The sequence below is a fragment of the Pelophylax lessonae genome (genome assembly GCF_965119305.1).
Source record: "Pelophylax lessonae genome assembly, chromosome: 12".
NCBI classification, from domain to species: domain Eukaryota; kingdom Metazoa; phylum Chordata; class Amphibia; order Anura; family Ranidae; genus Pelophylax; species Pelophylax lessonae.
The window spans coordinates 133,750,900-133,769,459 of NC_138779.1; positions in this window are offsets into that span (position 1 = coordinate 133,750,900).

Consider the following 18,560-nt stretch of genomic DNA (forward strand, 5'->3'; position numbering starts at 1 on the left):
TCAGAATGAGGGCACACAACACTTCGCTGTCCTTCTTTTTCTTTTATTGTGCAAGAATGCGCCATGAGACAGAAGTAATTTATTGGAGCTTAAAGTCCAAAAACACACACACAGCAAACACACTCCCTCACATTCACCCCCAAATCCACAGACATTAACACAGCAAATCCACACCCCCAGATTTGAAAATTAAAAAGCAACTCAAGTATAAATCTGAAAATGTCCTACCTTTTGAAGAGAATCAACTTCTTCCTTGCTTGTGCAGAGGAGATTCATCTAGCTCTTCTGAGGGAACTCCTCGCCTTCTCCTCCAGGCTCCAATGAAGAGGTCCATGCAACACATTTCTCACTTTCTGTCTTCAAGCTTGAGCATGCACATCAGACGGGACCCATAGTTTACAGCTTAAAGCCCGAGACATTGGTCGCTCAGCCAACACATTCAGCTGGCCAGTTCTGCACACAATAATGATGTGCTGCTTTCATTTCTCCTCAGAATGAGGGCACACAACACTTCGCTGTTCTTCTTTTTCTTTTATGGTGCAAGAATGCGCCATCAGACAGAAGTAATTTTTTGGAGCTTAAAGTCCAAAAACACACACACACAGCAAACACACTCCCTCACATTCACCCCAAAATCCACAGACATTAACACAGCAAATCCACACCCCCAGATTTCAAAATTAAAAAGCAACTCAAGTATAAATCTGAAAATGTCCTACCTTTTGAAGAGAATCAACTTCTTCCTTGCTTGTGCAGAGGAGATTCATCTAGCTCTTCTGAGGGAACTCCTTGCCTTCTCCTCCAGGCTCCCATGAAGAGGTCCGTGCAACACATTTCTCACTTTCTGTCTTCAAGCTTGAGCATGCACATCAGATGGTACCCATAGTTTACAGCTTAAAGCCAGAGACATTGGTCGTTCAGCCAACACATTCCGCTGGCCAGTACTGCACATAATAATGATGTGCTGCTTTCATTTCTCCTCAGAATGAGGGCACACAACACTTCGCTGTTCTTCTTTTTCTTTTATTGTGCAAGAATGCGCCATCAGACAGAAGTAATTTTTGGAGCTTAAAGTCCAAAAACACACACACAGCAAACACACTCCCTCACATTCACCCCAAAATCCACAGACATTAACACAGCAAATCCACACCCCCAGATTTCAAAATTAAAAAGCAACTCAAGTATAAATCTTAAAATGTCCTACCTTTTGAAGAGAATCAACTTCTTCCTTGCTCGTGTAGAGGAGATTCATCTAGCTCTTCTGAGGGTACTCCTCGCCTTCTCCTCCAGGCTCTGATGAAGAGGTCCATGCAACACATTTCTCCCTTTCTGTCTTCAAGGTTGAGCATGCACATCCGACGGGACCAATAGTTTACAGCTTAAAGCCCGACACATTGGTCGCTCAGCCAACACATTCAGCTGGCCAGTACTGCACACAATAATGATGTTCTGCTTTCATTTCTCCTCAGAATGAGGGCACACAACACTTCGCTGTTCTTCTTTTTCTTTTATTGTGCAAGAATGAGCCATCAGACAGAAGTAATTTTTTGGAGCTTAAAGTCCAAAAACACACACACAGCAAACACATTCCCTCACATTCACCCCAAAATCCACAGACATTAACACAGCAAATACACATCCCCAGATTTCAAAATTAAAAAGCAGCTCAAGTATAAATCTGAAAATGTCCTACCTTTTGAAGAGAATCAACTTCTTCCTTGCTTGTGCAGAGGAGATTCCTCTAGCTCTTCTGAGGGAACTCCTTGCCTTCTCCTCCAGGCTCCGATGAAGAGGTCCATGCAACACATTTCTCACTTTCTGTCTTCAAGCTTGAGCATGCACATCAGACGGGACCCATAGTTTACAGCTTAAAGCCCGAGACATTGGTCGCTCAGCCAACACATTTCGCTGGCCAGTTCTGCACACAATAATGATGTGCTGCTTTCATTTCTCCTCAGAATGAGGGCACACAACACTTTGCTGCTCTTCTTTTTCTTTTATTGTGCAAGAATTCGCCATCAGACAGAAGTAATTTTTTGGAGCTTAAAGTCCAAAAAACACACTTACAGCAAACACACTCCCTAACATTCACCCCAAAATCCACAGACATTAACCCAGCAAATCCACACCCCCAGATTTCAAAATTAAAAAGCAACTCAAGTATAAATCTGAAAATGTCCTACCTTTTGAAGAGAATCAACTTCTTCCTTGCTTGTGCAGAGGAGATTCTTCTAGCTCTTCTGAGGAAACTCCTCGCCTTCTCTTCCAATCTCCCATGAAGAGGTCCGTGCAACACATTTTTCACTTTCTTTCTTCAAGCTTGAGCATGCACATCCGACGGGACCAATAGTTTACAGCTTAAAGCCCGAGACATTGGTCGCTCAGCTGGCCAGTTCTGCACACAATAATGATGTGCTGCTTTCATTTCTCCTCAGAATGAGGGCACACAACACTTCGCTGTTCTTCTTTTTCTTTTATTGTGCAAGAATGCGCCATCAGACAGAAGTAATTTTTGGAGCTTAAAGTCCAAAAACACACACACAGCAAACACACTCCCTCACATTCACCCCAAAATCCACAGACATTAACACAGCAAATCCACACCCCCAGATTTCAAAATTAAAAAGCAACTCAAGTATAAATCTTAAAATGTCCTACCTTTTGAAGAGAATCAACTTCTTCCTTGCTTGTGCAGAGGAGATTCATCTAGCTCTTCTGAGGGAACTCCTCGCCTTCTCCTCCAGGCTCCCATGAAGAGGTCCGTGCAACACATTTCTCACTTTCTGTCTTCAAGCTTGAGTATGCACATCAAACGGGACCCATAGTTTACAGCTTAAAGCCCGAGACATTGGTCGCTCAGCCAACACATTCAGCTGTCCAGTTCTGCACACAATAATCATGTGCTGCTTTCATTTCTCCTCAGAATGAGGGCACACAACACTTTGCTGTTCTTCTTTTTCTTTTATGGTGCAAGAATGCGCCATCAGACAGAAGTAATTTTTTGGAGCTTAAAGTCCAAAAACACACACAGCAAACACACTCCCTCACATTCACCCCAAAATCCACAGACATTAACACAGCAAATCCACACCCCCAGATTTCAAAATTAAAAAGCAACTCAAGTATAAATCTGAAAATGTCCTACCTTTTGAAGAGAATGAACTATTCCTTGCTTGTGCAGAGGAGATTCATCTAGCTCTTCTGAGGGAACTCCTCACCTTCTCCTCCAGGCTCCGATGAAGAGGTCCGTGCAACACATTTCTCACTTTCTGTCTTCAAGCTTGAGCATGCACATCAGACGGGACCCATAGTTTACAGCATAAAGCCAGAGACATTGGTCGCTCAGCCAACACATTCCGCTGGCCAGTTCTGCACACAATAATGATGTGCTGCTTTCATTTCTCCTCAGAATGAGGGCACACAACACTTTGCTGTTCTTCTTTTTCTTTTATTGTGCAAAAATTCGCCATCAGACAGAAGTAATTTTTTGGAGCTTAAAGTCCAAAAAACACACTTACAGCAAACACACTCCCTAACATTCACCCCAAAGTCCACAGACATTAACCCAGCAAATCCACACCCCCAGATTTCAAAATTAAAAAGCAACTCAAGTATAAATCTGAAAATGTCCTACCTTTTGAAGAGAATCAACTTCTTCCTTGCTTGTGCAGAGGAGATTCTTCTAGCTCTTCTGAGGAAACTCCTCGCCTTCTCTTCCAGGCTCCCATGAAGAGGTCCGTGCAACACATTTTTCACTTTCTGTCTTCAAGCTTGAGCATGCACATCCGACGGGACCAATAGTTTACAGCTTAAAGCCCAAGACATTGGTCGCTCAGCCAACACATTCAGCTGGCCAGTTCTGCACACAATAATGATGTGCTGCTTTCATTTCTCCTCAGAATGAGGGCACACAACACTGTGCTGTTCTTCTTTTTCTTTTATTGTGCAAGAATGCGCCATCAGACAGAAGTAATTTTTTGGAGCTTAAAGTCCAAAAACACACACACAGCAAACAAACTCCCTCACATTCACCCCAAAATCCACAGACATTAACACAGCAAATCCACACCCCCAGATTTCAAAATTAAAAAGCAACTCAAGTATAAATCTGAAAATGTCCTACCTTTTGAAGAGAATCAACTTCTTCTTTGCTTGTGCAGAGGAGATTCATCTAGCTCTTCTGAGGGAACTCCTCGCCTTCTCCTCCAGGCTCCGATGAAGAGGTCCATGCAACACATTTCTCACTTTCTGTCTTCAAGCTTGAGCATGCACATCAGACGGGACCCATAGTTTAAAGCTTAAAGCCCGAGACATTGGTCGCTCAGCCAACACATTCAGCTGGCCAGTTCTGAACACAATAATGATGTTCTGCTTTCATTTCTCCTCAGAATGAGGGCACACAACACTTCGCTGTTCTTCTTTTTCTTTTATTGTGCAAGAATGCGCCATCAGACAGAAGTAATTTTTGGAGCTTAAAGTCCAAAAACACACACACAGCAAACACACTCCCTCACATTCACCCCAAAATCCACAGACATTAACACAGCAAATCCAAACCCCAAGATTTCAAAATTAAAAAGCAACTCAAGTATAAATCTTAAAATGTCCTACCTTTTGAAGAGAATCAACTTCTTCCTTGCTTGTGCAGAGGAGATTCATCTAGCTCTTCTGAGGGAACTCCTCGCCTTCTCCTCCAGGCTCCCATGAAGAGGTCCGTGCAACACATTTCTCACTTTCTGTCTTCAAGCTTGAGTATGCACATCAAACGGGACCCATAGTTTACAGCTTAAAGCCCGAGACATTGGTCGCTCAGCCAACACATTCAGCTGTCCAGTTCTGCACACAATAATCATGTGCTGCTTTCATTTCTCCTCAGAATGAGGGCACACAACACTTTGCTGTTCTTCTTTTTCTTTTATGGTGCAAGAATGCGCCATCAGACAGAAGTAATTTTTTGGAGCTTAAAGTCCAAAAACACACACAGCAAACACACTCCCTCACATTCACCCCAAAATCCACAGACATTAACACAGCAAATCCACACCCCCAGATTTCAAAATTAAAAAGCAACTCAAGTATAAATCTGAAAATGTCCTACCTTTTGAAGAGAATGAACTATTCCTTGCTTGTGCAGAGGAGATTCATCTAGCTCTTCTGAAGGAACTCCTCACCTTCTCCTCCAGGCTCCGATGAAGAGGTCCGTGCAACACATTTCTCACTTTCTGTCTTCAAGCTTGAGCATGCACATCAGACGGGACCCATAGTTTACAGCATAAAGCCAGAGACATTGGTCGCTCAGCCAACACATTCCGCTGGCCAGTTCTGCACACAATAATGATGTGCTGCTTTCATTTCTCCTCAGAATGAGGGCACACAACACTTTGCTGTTCTTCTTTTTCTTTTATTGTGCAAAAATTCGCCATCAGACAGAAGTAATTTTTTGGAGCTTAAAGTCCAAAAAACACACTTACAGCAAACACACTCCCTAACATTCACCACAAAGTCAACAGACATTAACCCAGCAAATCCACACCCCCAGATTTCAAAATTAAAAAGCAACTCAAGTATAAATCTGAAAATGTCCTACCTTTTGAAGAGAATCAACTTCTTCCTTGCTTGTGCAGAGGAGATTCTTCTAGCTCTTCTGAGGAAACTCCTCGCCTTCTCTTCCAGGCTCCCATGAAGAGGTCCGTGCAACACATTTTTCACTTTCTGTCTTCAAGCTTGAGCATGCACATCCGACGGGACCAATAGTTTACAGCTTAAAGCCCGAGACATTGGTCGCTCAGCCAACACATTCAGCTGGCCAGTTCTGCACACAATAATGCTGTTCTGCTTTCATTTCTTCTCAGAATGAGGGCACACAACACTTCGCTGTTCTTCTTTTTCTTTTATTGTGCAAGAATGCGCCATCAGACAGAAGTAATTTTTGGAGCTTAAAGTCCAAAAACACACACACAGCAAACACACTCCCTCACATTCACCCCAAAATCCACAGACATTAACACAGCAAATCCAAACCCCCAGATTTCAAAATTAAAAAGCAACTCAAGTATAAATCTTAAAATGTCCTACCTTTTGAAGAGAATCAACTTCTTCCTTGCTCGTGTAGAGGAGATTCATCTAGCTCTTCTGAGGGTACTCCTCGCCTTCTCCTCCAGGCTCTGATGAAGAGGTCCATGCAACACATTTCTCCCTTTCTGTCTTCAAGGTTGAGCATGCACATCCGACGGGACCAATAGTTTACAGCTTAAAGCCCGAGACATTGGTCGCTCAGCCTACACATTCAGCTGGCCAGTTCTGCACACAATAATGATGTTCTGCTTTCATTTCTCCTCAGAATGAGGGCACACAACACTTCGCTGTTCTTCTTTTTCTTTTATTGTGCAAGAATGCGCCATCAGACAGAAGTAATTTTTTGGAGCTTAAAGTCCAAAAACACACACACACAGCAAACACACTCCCTCACATTCACCCCAAAATCCACAGACATTAACACAGCAAATCCACACCCCCAGATTTCAAAATTAAAAAGCAACTCAAGTATAAATCTGAAAATGTCCTACCTTTTGAAGAGAATCAACTTCTTCCTTGCTTGTGCAGAGGAGATTCATCTAGCTCTTCTGAGGGAACTCCTCGCCTTCTCCTCCAGGCTCCCATGAAGAGGTCCGTGCAACACATTTCTCACTTTCTGTCTTCAAGCTTGAGTATGCACATCAAACGGGACCCATAGTTTACAGCTTAAAGCCCGAGACATTGGTCGCTCAGCCAACACATTCAGCTGTCCAGTTCTGCACACAATAATCATGTGCTGCTTTCATTTCTCCTCAGAATGAGGGCACACAACACTTCGCTGTTCTTCTTTTTCTTTTATGGTGCAAGAATGCGCCATCAGACAGAAGTAATTTTTTGGAGCTTAAAGTCCAAAAACAGACACACAGCAAACACACTCCCTCACATTCACCCCAAAATCCACAGACATTAACACAGCAAATCCACACCCCCAGATTTCAAAATAAAAAGCAACTCAAGTATAAATCTGAAAATGTCCTACCTTTTGAAGAGAATCAACTTCTTCCTTGCTTGTGCAGAGGAGATTCATCTAGCTCTTCTGAGGGAACTCCTCGCCTTCTCCTCCAGGCTCCGATGAAGAGGTCCGTGCAACACATTTCTCACTTTCTGTCTTCAAGCTTGAGCATGCACATCAGACGGGACCCATAGTTTACAGCTTAAAGCCCGAGACATTGGTCGCTCAGCCAACACATTCAGCTGGCCAGTTCTGCACACAATAATGATGTGCTGCTTTCATTTCTCCTCAGAATGAGGGCACACAATACTTTGCTGTTCTTCTTTTTCTTTTATGGTGCAAGAATGCGCCATCAGACAGAAGTAATTTTTTGGAGCTTAAAGTCCAAAAACACACACACAGCAAACACATTCCCTCACATTCACCCCAAAATCCACAGACATTAACACAGCAAATCCAAACCCCCAGATTTCAAAATTAAAAAGCAACTCAAGTATAAATCTGAAAATGTCCTACCTTTTGAAGAGAATGAACTATTCCTTGCTTGTGCAGAGGAGATTCATCTAGCTCTTCTGAGGGAACTCCTCACCTTCTCCTCTAGGCTCCGATGAAGAGGTCCGTGCAACACATTTCTCACTTTCTGTCTTCAAGCTTGAGCATGCACATCAGACGGGACCCATAGTTTACAGCTTAAAGCCCGAGACATTGGTCGCTCAGCCATCACATTCCGCTGGCCAGTTCTGCACACAATAATGATGTGCTGCTTTCATTTCTCCTCAGAATGAGGGCACACAACACTTTGCTGTTCTTCTTTTTCTTTTATTGTGCAAGAATTCGCCATCAGACAGAAGTAATTATTTGGAGCTTAAAGTCCAAAAACAGACACACAGCAAACACACTCCCTCACATTCACCCCAAAATCCACAGACATTAACACAGCAAATCCACACCCCCAGATTTCAAAATAAAAAGCAACTCAAGTATAAATCTGAAAATGTCCTACCTTTTGAAGAGAATCAACTTCTTCCTTGCTTGTGCAGAGGAGATTCTTCTAGCTCTTCTGAGGAAACTCCTCGCCTTCTCTTCCAATCTCCCATGAAGAGGTCCGTGCAACACATTTTTCACTTTCTTTCTTCAAGCTTGAGCATGCACATCCGACCGGACCAATAGTTTACAGCTTAACCACTTTACCACCGGAGGATTTTGCTGTCTTCCGTCCAGACCACTTTTTGTGCTTCGGCACTGTGCGACTTTAACTGACAATTGTGCGGTCATGCAATGTGGTACCCAAACGAAATTTACGTCCTTTTTTTCCCACAAACAGAGCTTTCTTTTGGTGGTATTTGATCACCTCTGCGCTTTTTATTTTTTGCGATATTAATAAAAAAAGAGCGAAAATTTTGCAAAAAAATGACATTTTCAACTTTGTCTTTTAAAAAATATCCAATATACTCAATTTATGTCATTTTTTTTGGCCAAAATATATTTAGCTACATGTCTTTGACAAAAAAAAATTCAATGAGCGTATTTTTATTGGTTTGCGCAAAAGTTATAGCGTCTACAAACTATGGTGTAAATACTGAAATTTTACGCAGCTTTAATTTCTGACTGCCTATCTCAATTCATGAAGTGCTAAAATGGCAGGGCAGTACAAGACCCCCCCAAATTACCACTTTTTGGAAAGTAGACATCCTAAGGAATGTTCTGAGAGGCATGTTGAGCTCATTGAATATTTAATTTTTTTGTCACAGGTGTTTGAAAAATGACTAAAAAAAAAAAAAATTTTTTTTTTTAACACAAAGTTGTCACTAAAAGATACATTTCTCACACATGCCATGGGTATATGTGTAATTACACCCCAAAATATATTCTGCTGCTTCTCCTGAGTACAGGGATACCCCATATGTGAGACTTTTTGGGAGCCTAGCTGTGTACGGGACCCCGAAAATCAATCTCCATCTTTAGGTTTTCTAATGGCGTAAATTTTTGATTTTACTCCTCACTACCCATGACAGTTTCGGAGGCCCTGAAATTTCAAGATAGCACAAAACCCCCCAAATGACCCCATTTTGCAAAGTAGACACCCCAAGCTATTTGCTGAGAGGCATGGTGAGTCCATGGAATATTTTATATTTTGCCACAAGTTTTGGGAAAATTACAATTTATTTTTTTTTTTTTTTTTAACACAAAGTTGTCACTAAAAGATAAATTTCTCACACATGACATGGGTATATGTGGAATGACACCCCAAAATACATTCTGCCGCTTCTCCTCAGTATGGGGATACCCCATGTGTGAGACTTTTTGGGAGCCTAGCTGTGTACGGGACCCCGAAAATGAATCTCCATCTTTAGGTTTTCTAATGGCGTAAATTGTTGATTTCACTCCTGACTACCCATCACAGTTTCGGAGGCCCTGAAATTTCAAGATAGCACAAAACCCCCCCAAATGACCCCATTTTGCAAAGTAGACACCCCAAGCTATTTGCTGAGAGGCATGGTGAGTCCATGGAATATTTTATATTTTGCCACAAGTTCTGGGAAATATATTATTATTATTTTTTTTTTTGTTTTTTTACACAAAGTTGTCACTAAATGATATATTGCTCACACATGCCATGGGTATATGTGAAATGACACCCCAAAATACATTCTGCTGCTTCTCCTGAGTACAGGGATACCACATGTGTGAGACTTTTTTGCAGTCTAGCCGAGTACAGGACCCCGAAAACCAGTCCCCGCTTTCAGGCTTTCCAAGGGTGTAAATTGTTGATTTCACTCCTGACTACCTATCACAGTTTCGGAGGCCATGAAATGCCAAGACAGCACAACCCCCCCCCAAATGACCCCTTTTCGGAAAGTAGACACCCTAAGCTATTTGCAGAGAGGCATGTTGAGTGTTTTGCAGATCTCACTTTTTGTCACAAAGTTTTGGAAATTGAAAAAAGAGGAAAAAAAATGCATTTTCCTGTTTTTTCTTCATTTTCCAAAAAAAATGAGAGATGCAAAATACTCACCATGCCTCTCAGCAAATAGATTGGAGTGTCTACTTTGCAAAATGGGGTCATTTGGGGGGATTTTGTGCCATCTTGGCGTTTCATGGCCTTCAAAAGTGTGATAGGTAGTAAGGAGTGAGATCAACAATTTACGCCCTTAGAAAGCCTGAAGGTGGGGAGTGGATTTCCGGGTCCTGTACGTGGCTAGACTGCAAAAAAGTCTCACACATGGGGTATCCCTGTACTCAGGAGAAGCAGCAGAATGTATTTTGGGGTGTCATTTCACATATACCCATGGCATGTGTGAGCATTATATCATTTACTGACAACTTTGTGTAAAAAAAAAAAAAAAAAAATAATAATTTTCCTGAAACTTGTGGCAAAATATAAAATATTCCATGGATTTATCATGCCTCTCATCTAATAGCTTGGAGTGTCTACTTTGCAAAATGGGGTCATTTGGGGGGGTTTTGTGCCATTTTGGCATTTCATGGCCTTCAAAAGTGTGATAGGTAGTAAGGAGTGAGATCAACAATTTACGCCCTTAGAAAGCCTGAAGGTGGGGAGTGGTTTTCCGGGTCCTGTACGCGGCTAGACTGACAAAAAGTCTCACATATGGGGTATCCTTGTACTCAGGAGAAGCAGCAGAATGTATTTTGGGGTGTCATTTCACATATACCCATGGCATGTGTGAGCATTATATCATTTACTGACAACTTTGTGTAAAAAAAAAAAAAAAAAAAAAATAATAATTTTCCTGAAACTTGTGGCAAAATATAAAATATTCCATGGACTCATCATGCCTCTCATCTAATAGCTTGGAGTGTCTACTTTGCAAAATGGGGTCATTTGGGGGGGTTTTGTGCCATTTTGGCATTTCATGGCCTTCAAAAGTGTGATAGGTAGTAAGGAGTGAGATCAACAATTTACGCCCTTAGAAAGCCAGAAGGTGCAGATTGGTTTTCCGGGTCCTGTACGCGGCTAGACTGACAAAAAGTCTCACACATGGGGTATCCCTGTACTCGGGAGAAGCAGCAGAATGTATTTTGGGGTGTCATTTCACATATAGCCATGGCATGCGTGAGCAATATATTATTTAGTGACAACTTTGTGTAAAAAAAAAAAAAAAAAAAAAAACAAATTGTCATTTTCCTGAAACTTAGGGCAAAATATAAAATACTCCATGGACTCAATATGCCTCTCAGCAAATAGCTTTGGGTGTCTACTTTCCAAAAAGGGGTAATTTGGGGGGTGTTTGAACAGTCCTGGCATTTTATGCTCAATTTTAGCAACACATCACCCTCTCTTCTAACCACTTGAAAACCAAGCCTTTTCTGTGAGTTTTTGTTTACATGAAAAAATATTTTTTTTCACAAGAAAATTACTTTGAACCCCCAAACATTATATATTTTTTTAAAGCAGAGGCCCTACAGAACAAAATGGTGGATGTTGCAATTTTTTTTGTTACACGGTATTTGCGCACACATTTTCCAAACTCAATTTTTGCGTAAAAAAAACACTTTTTTTATATTTAATGCAGAAATACACTATATAATTCCAAATTGTTTGGTAAAATTTAAAAGATGATCTTATGCCGAGTTCATAGACACCTAACATGACATGCTTTAAAAATTGCGCACGCCCGTGCCGCGGCAACAAACAACGTACGGTTTTAAAAGCCTTTAAAAGTCTTTACAGGTTACCACTTTGGACTTACAGAGGAGGTCTACCACAAGAATTACTGCCCTCGACCTGGCGTTCGCGGCGATACCTCACATGCATGCTGAAATTGCGGTTTACATATGACACTAGACGAATGCTTGTGCGCTCATTTGCGCGCAAGCACGGGGGGACAGGGGGAATTGATTTTTTTTTTTCCTTTTTCTTTTTTAATTTGCTTTCTTATGTTATTTTGACACCTTTTCTTTCATTTTTTTTTTTTCTTTAATCATTTTTATTGTTATCACGGTGAATTTAAATTTCCTCTATGATAGCAATCTGTAGTGACAGGTACTCTTTTTAAAAAAATATTGGGGTCTTTTAGACTCTAGATCTTTCCTCTGACCTTAACGCATCGGACCATACCAAAATTGGTGTGATAAAATACTTTCCCAATTTCCCAATGGCGCTGTTTATTTCTGGCGAAACAGAAGTCATGAAATGCTCGTAGCCTCCGGCATCTTAGGCCATAGAGATGATTGGAGCCATTCTCATCTCCAATCAGCTCTATGGTTAGATAATTGAACCACCGGCTGCACTCTCGGGTTAACCGGTGGGACAGGAGAGCCTGAGAAAAACCGTGGAAGGCAGCGGAAGGCGGCAGGAGGGGGGGGGGGGAGTCCCCTCCCACTGCATGTAAAAGCAGTCTAGCGGCCAATTATCCGCTAGGATTGCTTTTACATGTAAGCCGACCGCTTGCTGTAAAAAACGATACCAAGATGATGCCTAAATCTGCAGGCATCATCCTGGTATAACCACTCAAAGTCCAGCAACGTACCAGTACATTGCTGGTCCTTGTTTGGCATATAGGTTTTTTTTTTTTCATGCAGCCTGTGGGCTGAACGAAAAAAAAGAGAACCTATCAGAAATCAGCACAGGAATAATGCGTAGTATTACTCATCATTAACCGCCCAAACAACCACCCACTGAATTTAATGATGGGTATACACGACACTATCCACGTATACCAAAATAAGATTTTAACTGCAGTGCTGAAATCAGAAAATCACCACAGCTGCTATCAGCAAAGGTATCCATATATGCTGAGCGCAAACGCTGTTTGTGTCAGAATATATAAAATCAATGCGTGGTAGCCGACGAGTACCTGCAAGAGAAACAGGTCACAAAAGAATGAAAAAAAAAAGTACATTAAAAAAAGTACATTAGGAAGAGTAGGACATATAAAATGACTGACACAACAAAAATTTTTGGATTCTCATCATTAACCGCCCAAACAACCACCCACTGAATTTAATGATGGGTATACACGGCACTATCCACGTATACCAAAATAAGATTTTAACTGCAGTGCTGAAATCAGAAAATCACCACAGCTGCTATCAGCAAAGGTATCCATATATGCTGAGCGCAAACACTGTTTGTGTCAGAATATATAAAATCAATGCGTGGTAGCCGACGAGTACCTGCAAGAGAAACAGGTCACAAAAGAATGAAAAACATACAAAGGACATTAAAAGTACATAGGAAGTGCAGAAGAACATAAAAAATGACTGAGACGACAACTATTTTTGGCTTTTATGTTTTTTTTTTTTTTCTTCAAACGTCGAGTTCCAGGTTCCAGGTTCGGGTCTCTCAAAATGACGATAGCCATCGAACATCTTTTGAGACCCTGTGTAAATGTGCCCTAAACTGTGCTGTGCTGTACCCTACGCTAATAATCCACTAGTGTGTGGTAGCGACGGAAACAGTCACCGTTGCAAAGACCAGGTTGGTCAGGACAGTCGGGACAATAATTCCGGGTGTCACGCCTAAATCCGCGCTTGCTGCAGACACGGCATCTTTTTTGGGGGTATCGTTTGGTAGGGGTACTCGGGAGGAATTGCGGAAAATGCCTCTCATGCAGCCGGCTCACTGCATCTGGTTGGGGAAGTTGGGCAGGAGCACCAGCTGGATACAGGAGGGCTCTGATTATCTCTTCTTGGAATTAAAAGAAGGATAATGTTCCAGCAGACGCTTTGTATAAGACAAAAGCGTTGTAAACAGCCAATTGAAATAGGTATACAGACACTTTTTTGTACCAGCGTCTGGCCTTACGGGCAATTAAGTACGGTCCCATCATCTGGTCGTTGAAGTCCACCCCTCCCATTTTACGGTTATAGTCATGGACACAGAGGGGTTTCTCAACAACAACACCGGTGACCGTAGTAATTTGGACTGCCGTGTCTGGGTGAATGGAGGACAGCACGTAAACGTTTCGTTTGTCCCTCCACTTCACTGCAAGCAATTCCTCGCACCTCAAGCAGGCTCTCTCCCCCGAGCTCAGTGGGGCATTCACTAGCCGTTGGGGGAAGCCCCGGCGATTAGATCGCACGGTGCCACAAGCGCCAATTTGCAATTGATAGAGGTGTCTAAAAAGTGGCACGCTTGAATAGAAATTGTCCACGTACAAGTGGTACCCCTTTCCGAATAAGGGTGACACCAAGTCCCAAACTATCTTGCCGCTGCTCCCTATGTAGCCTGGGCAATCGGGGGGCTCCACAGTGCTGTCTTTTCCCTCGTAGACACGGAAATTAACTGTATAGCCTGTGGCCCTGTCACAAAGCTTATACAACTTGACCCCGTATCTGGCACGCTTGCTGGGGAGGTACTGTTTGATAGCAAGGCGACCAGTAAACTTAATCAGGGACTCGTCAACGCAGACATTTTGTTGGGGGGTAAACAAGGCTGCGAACCGCTGATTAAAGTGGTCTACGAGGGGCCGAATTTTGTGGAGCCGATCATATTCAGGGTCTCCCCGAGGACGACAGAGTTCATTGTCGTTAAAATGCATGAACCGAAATATTTGTTCGTATCGAGCCCTGGACATAGCAGCAGAGAACACGTGCATTTGATGAATTGGGTCAGTGGACCAATATAACCGCAATTCATTCTTTCTTGTAATGCCCGTGTTGAAGGAAAGGCCCAGATAGGTTTTAAACTCCTGAATCGTAATAGGATTCCAGGCAAATGGTCTGGCAAGGGGTGAATTTGGGTTGGCGGCGATGAATTGTTGAGCGTACAAATTTGATTGGTCCACAATAGATCTGAAAAGATCTTCAGTGAAAAACAGCTCAAAAAAGTTTATGGGATTAAAACCAGCTGTTTCCACTTGGATTCCGGGTTGGGCGGTGAATGGGGGAAGTACTGGCGCTGTGGAATCTGTGGGCTGCCAATTAGGATATGCCAGCGCTTCAGGGAGGACACTATGGGCTCTACGGGCCTGTCTTCGGATACGCGGTGGCTGCGGGCCACTACCCGTGCTAGCCACCGCACCAGCTTCAACTGCACTCAGGTGACTCGCCACGTCACCAGGTGATACTGCAGTGCTGGTTGAAGGTCCAGGGTGTACTAGGCCGCTCGTGCTTGCCAGTTCACGAGAAGTGTGAGCGGCACTAGTACTGGCACTCTGCTGCATACGAGAAACCTCCAGTTCTTGCAAGTCAACAACTCCAGAATGGGGTCGGGTACGCCTGACCCTAGCAGGGACCCCTCTGTCGGAGCTATCTGTCAGGGAGCCGCTGCTGTCATCTGGTTCGTATATTGACCCTGATTCTGCCGGTGAGGCTTCCCCATCGCTCTCACTTGACATGGCCATTATACTGTATATAGCATCATCACTGAACGAACGTTTTGTCATTTTGGTAGCTAAATTTACTCGTACAGTGATGCGACTACTAGGTAATAAAAGCACCTGGTTGTCGAGGACTATTTGGTCGCTACAAAGAAAAACTGCTAGTGCTAACAGAGATCAGGCCTGACTCTGCTAACGCAGCGGTTTTGTGTGATTTGTGTTTTTTGGAAGTGTCAGTAATCTATTGATTACTACACTTGCCTGGGTAAGGTGGGCTGGGCAGGGGGGCTAAACGCAGGTGCTAGCAGGAATCAGTGCTGATTGTGCAAACACTGCGTTTGGGGAACACTAAATTATGAGGACGCTAGTATAGTTCTGATCAGATCAGATATTGATCTGTTCAAACACTATACTAGTAACGGTGGTGTGTGTGTGTTAGTGTACTTGACTCTAACTGACGCTAAGTAACGGTGGTGTAGTGGGACCCTGACGCTAACTAGCTAGCCTAAGTTGTGTCAACCGTGACGCTAATACAGTGATCGGTAATCACTGTATATAGTGAACACTGTGACAGGGAAGTGAAGGGGTTAAACTGGGGGAGATCAAGGGGTTAAACCTTTATAGAGGATAGATGGCGGGTGGCCTAAACCTATTCGGGCCTAGCGCAAGCGCAAATTAGGGTCACAAGTGACACTAAATACAGTGATCAGTAGTTATCTGATTTACTGTATATATTAGTGCACTGTGTTATAGAGAGTGAAGGGGTTAACTGGGGAAGATCAAGGGGTTAAACCTTTATAAGGGATAGATGGCGGGTGGCCTAAACCTATTTGGGCTTAGCGCAAGCGCAAATTAGGGTCACAAGTGACACTAAATACAGTGATCAGTAGTTATCTGATATACTGTATATATTAGTGCACTGTTTTATATGGAGTGAAGGGGTTAACTGGGGAAGATCAAGCGGTTAAAAGTTTTTTAGGGGATAGGTGGCGGGTGCCCTAACCCTATATGGGCTTAGCGCAAGCGCAAATTAGGGTCACTAGTGACACTAAATACAGTGATCAGTATTTACCTATATACTGTATTTAGTGCACAGAGTAATAGGTAGTGAAGGGGTTAACTGTGGGTGATCAAGGGGTTAAAACTTTATTAGGGGATAGGTGGCGGGTACCCTAACCCTATTTGGGCCTAACGCAGGCGCAAACTACGCTCACAAGTGACACTTATACAGTGATCAGTAAAATATCTGTATACCACTGTATATAGTGTTCACTGTGAGGGGTTTTGGGGGTGATCAGGGGGTGATCAGAGGTGATGAAGGGGTTAAATGTGCCTATGTGAGGTGTGTCAGTGTAGTGTTGGTGGAACTCACGTTTTTACTGTGTCTCTGTCTCTCTCCTGGAACCGAAAGGACTCCAGGAAGGACAGTGACATCACTTCCCCTGTCTGTGTTTACATTACACAGACAGGGGACAGATTGTCATTGGTGGGGACCGATCAGCAGACACTGACCAAAAATCATTGGTCAGTATCTGGTGATTGATCGGTTCCCTACCGAATGCGATCGGTATCGGGACCCGCGGCGCGCGGGAGCGCGCTCTGGACCCGCGATCGCGCATGACGTAATACTACGTGGCTGGACGGTATCGTGCCGCACTGCCGCAGTAGTATTACCGCACGCGGTGGTAAAGTGGTTAAAGCCCGAGACATTGGTCGCTCAGCTGGCCAGTTCTGCACACAATAATGATGTGCTGCTTTCATTTCTCCTCAGAATGAGGGCACACAACACTTGGCTGTTCTTCTTTTTCTTTTATTGTGCAAGAATGCGCCATCAGACAGAAGTAATTTTTGGAGCTTAAAGTCCAAAAACACACACACAGCAAACACATTCCCTCACATTCACCCCAAAATCCACAGACATTAACACAGCAAATCCAAACCCCCAGATTTCAAAATTAAAAAGCAACTCAAGTATAAATCTGAAAATGTCCTACCTTTTGAAGAGAATGAACTATTCCTTGCTTGTGCAGAGGAGATTCATCTAGCTCTTCTGAGGGAACTCCTCACCTTCTCCTCTAGGCTCCGATGAAGAGGTCCGTGCAACACATTTCTCACTTTCTGTCTTCAAGCTTGAGCATGCACATCAGACGGGACCCATAGTTTACAGCTTAAAGCCCGAGACATTGGTCGCTCAGCCATCACATTCCGCTGGCCAGTTCTGCACACAATAATGATGTGCTGCTTTCATTTCTCCTCAGAATGAGGGCACACAACACTTTGCTGTTCTTCTTTTTCTTTTATTGTGCAAGAATTCGCCATCAGACAGAAGTAATTATTTGGAGCTTAAAGTCCAAAAACAGACACACAGCAAACACACTCCCTCACATTCACCCCAAAATCCACAGACATTAACACAGCAAATCCACACCCCCAGATTTCAAAATAAAAAGCAACTCAAGTATAAATCTGAAAATGTCCTACCTTTTGAAGAGAATCAACTTCTTCCTTGCTTGTGCAGAGGAGATTCTTCTAGCTCTTCTGAGGAAACTCCTCGCCTTCTCTTCCAATCTCCCATGAAGAGGTCCGTGCAACACATTTTTCACTTTCTTTCTTCAAGCTTGAGCATGCACATCCGACCGGACCAATAGTTTACAGCTTAAAGCCCGAGACATTGGTCGCTCAGCTGGCCAGTTCTGCACACAATAATGATGTGCTGCTTTCATTTCTCCTCAGAATGAGGGCACACAACACTTCGCTGTTCTTCTTTTTCTTTTATTGTGCAAGAATGCGCCATCAGACAGAAGTAATTTTTGGAGCTTAAAGTCCAAAAACACACACACAGCAAACACATTCCCTCACATTCACCCCAAAATCCACAGACATTAACACAGCAAATCCAAACCCCCAGATTTCAAAATTAAAAAGCAACTCAAGTATAAATCTGAAAATGTCCTACCTTTTGAAGAGAATGAACTATTCCTTGCTTGTGCAGAGGAGATTCATCTAGCTCTTCTGAGGGAACTCCTCACCTTCTCCTCTAGGCTCCGATGAAGAGGTCCGTGCAACACATTTCTCACTTTCTGTCTTCAAGCTTGAGCATGCACATCAGACGGGACCCATAGTTTACAGCTTAAAGCCCGAGACATTGGTCGCTCAGCCATCACATTCCGCTGGCCAGTTCTGCACACAATAATGATGTGCTGCTTTCATTTCTCCTCAGAATGAGGGCACACAACACTTTGCTG